We start from the raw sequence: 8,758 nt of genomic DNA on the forward strand, positions 1-8,758 counted from the left end.
ATGCTGAAGCGGGGGCTCGCGTCATAGAGGAAGTAGTCGTTCTCTTGGCCGACGGGGACGCGGAGGAGGGCGAGGTTGCCGTGGGTGCGGAGGACGCGGGGCAGACGGTCGAGCGGGCTGGCAGGGAGGAGGCCTAGGAGGTGGACGGTGAAGTAGGAGAGGAGCGGCGGGCGCGCGGCCTAGAAGGTGAGGCCGAGGACGTCGCCGCTCTTGGTGGTGCACATGCACTAGCTGGTTGAGGCGCTAGTGCGGCCGTCGACGTAGACCAGCGTGTCGACGAGGGCGGACTCCGACAGTAGGTGTTCGCCGTGGTGCGGGGTATGCGGAGGAAGCCAGCGGATGGGGTGACATCGGGGAAGATCAGCCTCCATCTCCATGGCAGAGCAGATCTGCTGCGGCGGCGAGCTATGGAGAGTCACAGCACAACACAGCAGAGACGGGCGAGGGGAGAGAGCTCTTGGGGATTGGGAAGCATTTCTGCTCCCCCCTGCGCTGAACGTGAGGTGAAAAAACACATCGACGGTGAGGATGAACCAAAAACGGTTCATAACGAGGGGCACGATCGTCTTTGTTGCCCCCGCGTATAGCCGTCGAGGAGCCCTGGGAGGCCCGTACGGGCCCGGTTAGATCGTATGCCTGGCCGTATACGTATTTGTATATGGCGGCATTTCGTGCACGCGTGGAGCCGCCCGCGCGTGGGGCAGCACGTGTCACGGGTAGAATCCAAAACCGTCCCATCATATAAATGTGGACGGCAAACACCTCCGGCTGCATCGCCTACCATTACCCCCCGCCGCATCGTCTCCCTCTCCCCACTCCCCACTCCCTCTCCTCTCGAACCTCCTCGTCGCCCTCACCGCATCCTCTCCATCGCCATGGCGGACGCAGGAGGCGAGCGCCCCGATTGGAGCGCAGATCTGGTGGAGCAGGTCGCTGCGGGCACCTTCGTGAGGGGACGTGCCGGCGTCCAGCGCGGCGCTCCCCCCGCTGCAGATCTGGAGAAGGCGGGGGCGGGCTGCAGCGGCGTAGTCCAGCCAGATGCGCCCGCTCTGGCGATCTCCGGCGAGGCGCAGAAGGTGAGGCAGGCTCTGGCGAGGCGCAGAAGGTGGAGGCGGGCTCTGGCGAGGCGCAGAACGTGGAGGCGGGCTCTAGCGAGGTGAAGAAGGTGGAGAAGGTGGAGGCTGGCTCTGGCGAGGAGCAGGCGGAGCAGAAGGTATCTGCTTATCACTTTAATGTGGTAGTTTTTAGATTGTAGGGTCTGTGGCCAGAAGGTTTTTTGGTTAGATTTGCTGGATGTATGGTTTTCTCTGCATTAGGGTTTTTGTGTATTTGATTCGTGCAAGAATGGTGGACCTCATATGATTATTAGATTAGGTGAGAAGTAGAAGGATTGAGGGATGGGGTTTTTTCAGATGCTTATAAGATTAGTAGTGGAATTTTTGCAATTCTTTAGGTGTTTGGCTTGAGGATTAGACAATGGATTAGTCAAATATATATACTTCTCTAATGGTTTGGGTTGGTGCCTGCTTTAGTTCTTTGGCTTGATGATTAGTTAAATGGATGCTTAGTTCTAGGGATTATGCCTGTCATAGTTGCAATTCTTAGATGCTTGATTGATGCATGTTGTCATAGCTGCAGTTCTTTGATGCTTGATTGATGCCTGTTAGGCAGAGGCTATGAGATGGGTTGTGCATGGCCTTGTGTTATTGGAAATTGTCTACCTGAGGTGATTAGATGGTGCATTAGTTTGATTGTAAATATAGTGCAGGATGTGCTCATGTAATGGGTGTTGTCATGTTAATCAAAAAGAGTTTCTCAAGGGCTGGATTTGTTTGTGTTGGATTGGGGGTTCTGAAGGAGAGGGGAAGGGGCAGTCTATGCTTATTTAGTTTGGGTTAGTAGTGAAATTTTGCCATTGCTTCAGAGATATTTACACATTGAACATCCTCACCAATGCCGTTGCTTCAGAGATAAAAGCATCTTGGGTTTTTTCAGATGCTTATTAGATTAGTCGTGGAATTTTTGCTTGTTAGATTTTAATTAGTATGAGGTTGATTGGTTGAATACCTTATTTAAGGGGGAATTTAAGGTCAGATAGACGTCATATGATTATTAGATCTGTAGTTCAATGCTGCAGACATAAATGATTATTTGATTTGATCTGTGGTTCAATGATACTGGATGGAAACATATTTGATTTGGAATGCATTAATTTTGATATGCCAATGAATTGATTTAGATGATACAAGATTCATCTATTGTATAATTTGTTGTTGTTTAGGTAAGTAATGAAATTTTAGATGTTTGTTGGAGATGTATGCATTTATAGTTGAAGTTGTACCTAATTCACTACTGCATTATGTTAATATTGTAGGAGCTTTATTGCATTATCCCAAAAACATTAATTTTTGCATATCAAAATTTGTAGTTGGCTTCTGTAATTAGTAGCAATGGATGTAATTTTAAATTTAGGGGGCTAAGAGATAACTCACTTTACTATTGCAGAAGGGTGGCCTCAAAAACAGTAACATGGCCTCATAAAATTAACCTGGCCAGAGATTTTCCTCTTGTGCGAATAGTTATAATGAATTACAAAAACATGCAGCTAGGATGTCACCATTGTATAACTATGAAGTAAACATTCCAAGGCAGGATCGTAGCAACAAAATATACTATATGTTTCCATTAAGAAGTGTGGGTGGGAATTCCCTCAAAAGAAAAGTGTTGGGTTAATCCAGGGAATGTTTAGATTCTGTATTCATTAGCATTTATGAAGGAAAGCATTTGTCTGTTGATTGATTGCTTAGATTCTGTATTTATAAGGAAAGCATTTGGTCACTTGCAACATACCAATGTGGTTCACATTCACAATTTTGTTTGTAATGAAATTCTTTGAATTGCATTCAATTCATTGTAATTGATGTGCTTGTTTGACAATATAGCAGGAGGAGGAGGATCTTGTTGGCAAGAAGAGGAAGTGGGACAAGACTGGGTACTACCCATATGACAGTGATGAAGATGAGCCGTACGAGGTACGGCCTAGTTGAAATGTTATTTTTGCATTGAGTTAGTGTTAGATGTCGCTACAAGAAATGTGTTAATCCATGACGGATACAATCTGTCATAGGTGTGCGCAAAATCGTCGTGGTAGGTCATGCATGACGGAATTGAAATTTGTCATGTATATCGCGTCATAATTTGACCACCATACACTACATGACGGATCTCTAGAACCGTCACAGATCCATGACGGTTTCTGGCCGTCATGTATAGCAGTTGAGGGCACTTAACTGGCGTGATGATAACGGCGTTAACGTGCCTGCCATGTCATCATATGACATGGCACCCTACGCAGATATGACATGGCAGCCCATCGGGAGGTTGGCCCAACTAGCAATTATGACCCACTAATGCCTATTGTAGGCCATGTGCATCAAGTTTTGGTCAGGCAATTTTAGTTGTGGCAAGTGTGGCAATCAGCCCAATTAGGACTTTGGCCCTCTAATTTTAGATCGACCCAATACACCTCTAGCCCACTAATTTTGTCTGAACCACTAATTTAGTCTGAACCAGTAGCACATTTTTCAGTCCTTTAATATTTTTCAGTCCATTGCTCGATGAAATCAAGGATTACAAAGCATACAGGAACCCACGAGAAGGAACCAGATTTTCTAGAATAAGAAAACAGGAGTTAAAAAAAACAGAGCTACACGCATCCTGAATTTTTGCACAGAAGCCCCTGCAAGAAAGAAACACTGACGACCTTGTAGGTCCTTGTGCCAGCCGCCACACGCCGATCTGGAAACCTGCCGCCGTCGGGACGCCAGCCGGGAAAGAGATCCACACCAATAGACCAAAAATTTGAGACGACACCAACGCATGTAGCAACGGCCATGTTATGCATCGCTGCACTCGCCGGTGGTCCTCCATACATCATATCTTCATGGTGGAAGAAGTCGAGGCTCCGGTGTCCTGGACGGCAGCGCCCTCGCCATATTAGCTCGCGTCCACACCTCTGCTATAAACTGCACGCTGGTGGAGAGAGGTAAGGAGCATGGCTACGCCCCTGTACCATGGATGCCCCGGCGAGCTCGAGCACCCAAGCAGGTACAGTGCTGACCGGCTACAACGCACTCCTGGGCGTACCTCACCATGGTCCTACCCGACTACTGGATGATGGATGTTGCAAGGAGGGCAGATGGGAGCGCCCGTGGCCGGTGTTTAGAGTGGGAGGGTCGTGGTCGCGCCGTGATCCATGCACAGCTGCAACGGACTCACAGATCTCGACGGGATCTGGCCGTGGGAGAGCACACTACGGCAATGTAGTGGTAGTGCAGGGGGGCGCGGCCAATTGAGGGGTAGCTACGCACGGCGGAAAGCCACCGGTGGGGGAGGATGTCTGCTCGACGGTGACGAGCTCGAAGGGATTAGGTGGGTACGGCGATCTGGCCGCGTGAGAGGGAAGAGGTGGGTGGTGCGGGGGATCGGGGAATTTGGAAGTATCTGGTGGAGGAGAGAATACAGGTGCGCGTGGGTGGGCTGAAGAATCGAGAAGGAGGGGGTGGGGTGTTTGCTAGCCGTCGGATTTCAGAGGAGCGGACAGTTTGGATCCGCGATCCGTGGGACGGTTTGGTTAGCCAATCACAAAGCGAGTTTTCCCTCACACTGGATTGCCACATCACCAGGAGCAGTTCCGTTCCTTGGAAAAAAAGAGCAGCAACAGGTCGTGATGGTTTGGACTTTGGACAATGTTTTTTTACATCAAACTGTGGACAATTTTAATTAAAGAAACAAAAGCGCAGCCCGTCTTAGTATTTTTTGTATCATCTTCTCCTCGCCGGCCATGTCGGTTTAGAGAAGAAGTTAGATTGTGTTCATTCCATCTACTAGATGAAATTAACAAATTATATTCATGATTTAAAAAAAAGTCATATTTTTTTAAGTAAACATAACCTAATTTTTGGAGTCACATACTATTATATAGAGTTGTTGTTTACGTGTGCAAAGCTTTATGTCCGCAATTTATCACACCATGATTTCTTGACTAACTGGTATTGAACTATTCAAGTAGGTGAGGATGGATCGATGGCGCAAATTTGTTTTTTTGCCTAAAACTTATATTGTAGATGTATTACCAAAACGAAAAGATTGAATGCTCCTTTAGTTACACTGGTAGTGTAGTTGTCGCGTGCTACTCTTTTAACCGAATAGGTATTGGGATCAAGTTTTGGTCACATTTCTTTTTATTAATAATTAAAATCTACGGTATCCGCGAAAAAACAAAGGCGACATGGGCTTCCCGAAGTTTCTGGGCACATTGTATCTTGCAGATCGATGACGGTTCCCATGACGGACACGGGAAAACCGTCATCAACTATGACAGATTTTTAGAACGTCACCCAAAATCCGTCATGGATTAACATATTTCTTGTAGTGTCGTGTTTAAAGTATTTGAATGCTTTGGGTATTAATGTCTGTCATTAATGTGTGCAGTATGAATCTGGAGATTATGTGGTCGAGGGGAACATCGAGTCCTTTGGAGAGAAGGAGGTGCTGAAGATCGGGACCAAAGGATCTGGTATGTACTACAACTGGAGGACGGAGAAGTACCGCTACCCCTACTACAGCAAGCCCAAACCCAGTTCTAGGTTACCGGAGCATCTAATGGAACATTGTCGGGCTACATCGATCACCGGTGATGACTACAAGATCAGGGCTCGGCACTCTGCCCTCCTGAAGGTCCTGAGAAACCCTAACGTCTAGTCGTACATCATGCTGATCATCAGAAGCTGGAAGCCCTACTCATCATCAGTAGATTTGATGATGTTTTACTTTTGGAAAGCTGCATCTGCGTCTGAACTACTAATATAATGTAATGTATTGTGTGTCTGAATTGGATCTGTTGTGAACTGGCTGGTACCTGTGGGGGTAACTTAGAATGCTATCTATATTTGTGTGGCCTTAACTTTATTGGTGGTGAATGCTTCCTTCATGTTTAGTTGTTTCAATGGTGCAATGATCACAAATGGCGCTTCAGTGTAGCTTCAGACATGCTGCAACACTTGTCTATGTTGTAGGCAAGTGCAACATGCTGTGCCCATGTGCCAATCATACCAAATATTGAATCTGGCAATGTTCCTAATTGGTTGTCATGAATTATAGTACATGGGGTTTAGTAAAGTTACTGATAATTGTTCATCCTCACACATTCCATCAATGCATAATTTGAATAAGCAAAAAGATCAAATGTTCCATCATTTGAACATATGTTGCAATAACAGAGCAAATATTCCATCATCAAAGTGTGAAAACCTAGCTTTGTTTGTGCAAGAGATCATGTGTGCCAAAATAGAGGTGATTTGGAGGTGGTCGAAAAAATCACCGCATTCCGGAGGGGCCATTTGGTCTAAACTTAAGCCAGTTTTTGAACATAGGTGATTTTTTCCACCACCTCCAAATCACCCAAATTTTCTTGTAAATGGTGACCCACATGTTCCAAACATGGCTATCAAAGAAATTTTGGAAAAAGAATATTTTGCAATGCCCCCTTGAGGTATAGACCGATGTTTTGAGCAGGCAGTCTAGAGGGAAGTATAAATTCAAAAAAAATCGAAAAAATATAAAGCCTTGAAAACCTAGCTTTGTTTGTGCAATAGGTCATGTGTGCCAAAATAGAGGTGATTTGGAGATGGTCAAAAAAATCACCGCATTCTAGAGGGGCCATTTGGTCTAACTTAAGCCAGTTTTTGAACATAGGTGATTTTTTCCACCACCTCCAAATCACCCAAATTTTTTGTAAATGGTGGCCCACATGTGGCAAACATGGCTATCAAAGAAAATTTGGACAAAGAATATTTTACAATGCCCCCACATGGCTTTGTTTGGAAAATTTGGAAAAAGAATATTTGAAAAAACATGGCTTTGTTTGTGCAAGAGGTCATGTGTGCAAAAGTTGGGGTCATCTTATGCATCCCCCCACATGCAACATGTACAAGCCGGGCCATTCGGGTCTGCCGAGAATTCGTACATCACGGCCTCATTTTTGTAGAAATCCCATTAATAGCCATGTGTGCAAATGAGCCTGTGTAAAATTTACTAGGTGTTTTGAACGTAGAAACATTAACTTGGCTTATATGCAAAAAAATGTGCATTGAGCATGTGTATAATTTAGTGTGTGATTTGAAGAACAGGAGAATATGCGAAAAACACATGGCAATATGCCAACAAAAAAGTGCCCACCTACCAGAGCAGGATAATTCTTAACACCACGGCCTGCATATGACTAGGAACCCAGCCGTTCATGGGCCAGGATGCAGGCCCGTGGTGCAGAATATCGGTGCTGCTAGTAGGCCCCACGAGGCAGAGGGGGACGAGAGTTAGCCAATGTATTGCCTGCATTTGATAGGAGCTTGTGAGGGGAGTCGCAGCCGGGTATATAAACCGGTGCAGCGTTCTCTCGCTTGGCGAGGTGGGACTAAACACCCACCACCCCATGGCAGTGCGCTGCGCTGTGCCCTGCGCGGCTCTGCCTTGGGCCCAATTCGGGCGGGCTGGCCCAGGGCAGCCTTACCCGTGGCGCGCTGATCTGTGTTTTATAAATTACTTTGTTTTTCATTTGTTAAATCCAAAATTTATTTTCTTGTTTATATTTCTAATATTTAAAATCAAATATCTTTTTTTCTATATTATTTGTAACAGTGTTTACTAAAATAAAAAAAGTATGCCAAATTTTGTTGCGTTTTATTTCATTTGTTCGTTCTCTTTTTTATATTGATAATATTTACGAAATAAAAACAAAACTGGTGTGTTTTATTTCAATTCTTCATTCTAATATTTATTATCTTTATTATATTTGAAATGTTTTTAGTTTATAAGATAAAATGTTCTGTTTTATTTCACTTCTTCATTCTAATATTTGTTCTCTTCTTTATATTTGAAATATTTTCAAAATGTAAGATAATATGTTGTCTTTTATTTCACTTCTTCATTCTAATAGATCTTATATTTTTTATATTTGAATTATTTCAAATGTAAGATAATATGTTGTCTTTTATTGCACGTATTCATTCAAATTTTTCTTCTGCTTTCTATATTGTCCTCTTTTCTTTTTTCTGACGGTTATAAATTTAAATAATGTTTGATATAATGTTGTCTTTTATTTCACTTTTCATGGTTGTATTTTTCAATTATAAATTTTCTTTTTTGTTTCATACTTGAAATATTATGAAATCAAATGTAGTTGGGACAATCGCATGCATGCCTCCACGTGCACCATGTACTAGAAGCAGGTTTACCTTCCCGGTCCCACCGAATGATCCCAAACTTTGTGCATACCCAAGGATGATCATGGCATGCATGCATGCCAAGTATCGTTCATTTCCAACACTCGTTGCATTTTCTAGGGTTTTTCCGGCAACAAAACCCTACAACACTGCCCCCACGTGACACAACGTGTGTTTTGTGTCCGAATTTGTGCACACCTTGCCTGGGGGACCACATTGGCCATGCCCACATGGTCCCAAAAGTTGGGGTCATCTCATGCATTCCTCCACATGCACCATGTACAAGCAGGACCATTCGGGTCTGCCGGAGGGCAGGTTTGAAAGTGGTTTACCTTCCTGGTCCCACCGAATGATCCCAAACTTTGTGCATACCCAAGGATGATCATGGCATGCATGCATGCCAAGTATCATTCATTCCCGACACTCGTTGCATTTTCTAGGGTTTTTCCGACGACAAAACCCTACAACACTGCCCC

Source organism: Triticum aestivum, chromosome 5B (assembly GCF_018294505.1).
Source record: "Triticum aestivum cultivar Chinese Spring chromosome 5B, IWGSC CS RefSeq v2.1, whole genome shotgun sequence".
Classification (NCBI taxonomy): Eukaryota; Viridiplantae; Streptophyta; class Magnoliopsida; order Poales; family Poaceae; genus Triticum; species Triticum aestivum.